This window comes from Sinocyclocheilus rhinocerous, unplaced genomic scaffold, assembly GCF_001515625.1.
Source record: "Sinocyclocheilus rhinocerous isolate Xijiao unplaced genomic scaffold, SAMN03320098_v1.1 scaffold1119, whole genome shotgun sequence".
Classification (NCBI taxonomy): Eukaryota; Metazoa; Chordata; class Actinopteri; order Cypriniformes; family Cyprinidae; genus Sinocyclocheilus; species Sinocyclocheilus rhinocerous.
The window spans coordinates 309,256-313,602 of NW_015664308.1; the positions used below are offsets into that span (position 1 = coordinate 309,256).

Below are 4,347 nucleotides of genomic sequence, written 5' to 3' on the forward strand. Positions count from 1 at the left end.
AAAGTCATAATTATGAGATAAAAAGTCAAAAATATGAGATAAAAAGTCTAAATTTTGAAATACAAAGTCATAATTATGAGATAAAAAGTCATAATTAAGAGATTAAAAAGTCTAAATTATGAGATAACATCATAATCATGACAAAAAAAGTCATAATTATGACATAAAAAGTCATAATTATGAGATAAAAGTCTAAATATGAGATAATGTCATAATTATGACAAGTCAATTATGAGATAAAAGTCAATATTTTGAAAGGCAAAGTCATGATTATGAGAAAAAAAGTCAAAATTATGTGATAATGTCCTAATTTCACAAAACTCAATTATGATATAAAAATTAATAATTATGAGACAAAAAGTCAAAATTATGACATACAAAGTCATAATTATGACACAAAACCATAATTATGAGATGGAGTTGAAATATGACAAAAAAAGGGAAAATTATGACTTATTGAAATGATGGCATACTAAGTCACAACTGTGAGATAAAAAGTTGAAATTATGAGATAAACATGGCATACTCAATTTTTAGATTAAAATAATTAACAAAAAGTGAAAATGATGACTGATAAATTCCTACTTTTTCCTTTAATTTTTTTTTTTATTATTATTAAATTTTATGTCTTTTTGTCATGACTATGATTCACCAAAGCATGATTTTTTTTTTCTTTCTTGGAAACGGGCTTTCATCGTTAAGAGTCTTCATCATGCTCTAGAAGTGTCTTTGATTTCAGATGTTTTATTCATCATTTATCAGTGTTTATCAATCAAAATAAATATGACACAAGACTCTTCTCAGGCCTGAAGCTGTATATGAATGCTTTATGATCTGCAGGGTATGGCGGTGGTTGACGAGTTTGGAGGGGTGGATAAAAGCAGAGTTCATCATGCAGGATCTCAGAGCATCGTTCTGAGAGGAAAACACACTGATGTGATCTTCCGGATGGACTGTGCTCCACCGAAGGTCAGGAGTTCTGTTCAGTCCATCATATCAATGTGTGATAAACACTGTCATCAAATGCAGTGTTGTTTTGGACAGTGTTAATATATATATAAAACAGCACGTGTTTCTCATGTCTTCTCACCTGTGTCTCTCTGCAGAATTCTATGGAAGTGTATTGTAATGGTGAGTGCAAAAATAATTTACTGTATGAAAATCAAATCTCTGTTGCTTCATTTTCTCAGACTTTTGTATTAAATACGCAAATTTGGGGTTGGTACGATTTTTTTTTTTAAAGTAAAAAAATCTGCTCAGCAAAGCTGCATTTATTTGATCAAAAATACAGTAACAACTGTGAAATATTATTCCAATGTAAAACAGCTGTTTTCTATGTGAATATCTGTTAAACTGTAATGTATTTCTGTGATGCGCAGCTGTATTTTCAGCATCATTACTCCAGTCTTCAGTGTCACATGATCTTCAGAAATCATTCTAATATGCTGATTTGCTGCTCAAGAAACATTTCTGATTATCATCAATGTTGAAAACATTAATATTTTTGTGGAAACTGAGTCATAATTATGACACAAAACCATAATTATGAGATGGAGTTGAAATATGACAAAAAAAGGGAAAATTATGACTTATTGAAATGATGGCATACTAAGTCACAACTGTGAGATAAAAAGTTGAAATTATGAGATAAACATGGCATACTCAATTTTTAGATTAAAATAATTAACAAAAAGTGAAAATGATGACTGATAAATTCCTACTTTTTCCTTTAATTTTTTTTTTTATTATTATTAAATTTTATGTCTTTTTGTCATGACTATGATTCACCAAAGCATGATTTTTTTTTTCTTTCTTGGAAACGGGCTTTCATCGTTAAGAGTCTTCATCATGCTCTAGAAGTGTCTTTGATTTCAGATGTTTTATTCATCATTTATCAGTGTTTATCAATCAAAATAAATATGACACAAGACTCTTCTCAGGCCTGAAGCTGTATATGAATGCTTTATGATCTGCAGGGTATGGCGGTGGTTGACGAGTTTGGAGGGGTGGATAAAAGCAGAGTTCATCATGCAGGATCTCAGAGCATCGTTCTGAGAGGAAAACACACTGATGTGATCTTCCGGATGGACTGTGCTCCACCGAAGGTCAGGAGTTCTGTTCAGTCCATCATATCAATGTGTGATAAACACTGTCATCAAATGCAGTGTTGTTTTGGACAGTGTTAATATATATATAAAACAGCACGTGTTTCTCATGTCTTCTCACCTGTGTCTCTCTGCAGAATTCTATGGAAGTGTATTGTAATGGTGAGTGCAAAAATAATTTACTGTATGAAAATCAAATCTCTGTTGCTTCATTTTCTCAGACTTTTGTATTAAATACGCAAATTTGGGGTTGGTACGATTTTTTTTTTTAAAGTAAGTCACTTCTGCTCAGCAAAGCTGCATTTATTTGATCAAAAATACAGTAACAACTGTGAAATATTATTCCAATGTAAAACAGCTGTTTTCTATGTGAATATCTGTTAAACTGTAATGTATTTCTGTGATGCGCAGCTGTATTTTCAGCATCATTACTCCAGTCTTCAGTGTCACATGATCTTCAGAAATCATTCTAATATGCTGATTTGCTGCTCAAGAAACATTTCTGATTATCATCAATGTTGAAAACATTAATATTTTTGTGGAAACTGTGATACATTTTATTTTTCAGGATTCACAGATGAATAGAAAGTTCAAAAGAACAGCATTTATTTTAAATAGAAATCTTTTGGAACATTAGAAATGTCTTTACTGTCACTTTTCATCACTTTAATGCGTCCTTGATGAATAAAAATATTATTTTTTTATTTTTATTTTTTATAATATTTTTTTAAATATTATTTGTCTTTGAGTGGCAGTATACTGTATATCATTAAGGGTAAAATATATTATGGGTATTTAATTAGATAACATCATTGTTAATATAACAAATATATCAAATGTATCTATGAGTCTTTATAGTAGATGATGACGTGATTATTGTATAGCTGAGCTTTTATTCAGCATGACTGAGCTGTATTGTCTGTTCCATCAGTTCTCTGTGGGTCTTCAGATGAGTTCAGCCCAGCTCCAGAGTTTGACAGTAATATTTAAATTACTTTTAATATAATTACTTAATTCACACTTAAAAATGACATTTATTGTAAAGAAAGATGCAACAAGGTATGAGAAGATAAAACAATACGTTGTTTGTTTTTCAGAAAAATCGCAGCACACACGCCGTCCGAATAATGCTGCAAACAGGAGCACTTCTGATGGCATCTTCATCTTCCTGTCCATCATCATCATCTTCATTTTTGTCACCTAGTTTTATTGGGTGAGAAGAAAATAATAGAAAATGAAAGTGTTTGATATACAGTAACTGCAGTGATGTGAAAGTGAATCATTTGGCCTCTTGCTGCTCGTTTCAGGACGTTTCTGTAGGTTTTGTGGTGACGAATTTGGATTCTGTGACGTGGAGACCAAACCCAGAGATGAGCCGCAAAAACACCGCAGAAATCAGAAACAGATCATGCTAGAAAAATATCTGTCTATATTATACATGAAACTATAATTTTAGTGAATAAAATTATTATTAATTCATATTTATGTTAAATATATAAAATATATGCTATGTAAAAATATTATATTATATTATATTATATTATATTATATTATATTATTATTTTAAGTAATTATATATAGTTTTTTTTATTATTTCATTTTTTTACATACATTATTTTATTTTATTTTTGCATTTCACAAGACTTGCCCGTGGTATTTTACATTTGATGCCAAATTGAATGCAAAAATTCAACACATTATAAAAGTAAATCAGGATTTTAATGTGTTCTCTCTCTTTTCTTCTGGTAAAATTAATATAATTTATGAATCAGTTTTTCTGTGTCATGTATTGTCTGTTTTTTTCTATTCTCTGTAGTTTCTGTATTTCTCTGTTCTTCTGTTTAACTGCTGAATTTAAAAACTGATTTCATTGGATATTAAAAGTCTTTATCGCTTCAGATTGCTGTCTGTGTCTGAATAATTATTACATTTACATTTACATTTAGTCATTTAGCAGATGCTTTTATCCAAATGAGGCCAATGGAAGCAATCAAAATCAACAAAAGAGCAATGATACGCAAGTGCTATAACAAGTCTTAGTTAGCTTAATGCAGTACACATAGCAAGTTTTTTTCTCTTTTTTAAATTACATAATAAATAAAAAGAAAACATATAGAATAGAAAAAGAATAGAGCAAGCTAGTGTTAGAGGCCTTTTTATTCAGTTATCCACGCATTCATTACCACACGACTATTGTAATTCACTTTATTATGGAGCTAATAGTTCATCTATTGGGCGTTTA

The 4,347-nt window shown here is 30.0% G+C and overlaps 1 long non-coding RNA gene across 1 annotated transcript; it reads left to right on the plus strand.

Annotated features, from left to right (window-relative positions):
• The first annotated feature begins 2,021 nt into the window (after positions 1-2,021).
• Positions 2,022-3,503, plus strand: LOC107730057 (uncharacterized). The gene is made up of 5 exons (XR_001638649.1): positions 2,022-2,105; positions 2,243-2,267; positions 3,037-3,084; positions 3,203-3,318; positions 3,413-3,503. It is a non-coding gene; the product is annotated as an uncharacterized LOC107730057 (long non-coding RNA).
• Positions 3,504-4,347: the final 844 nt, after the last annotated feature.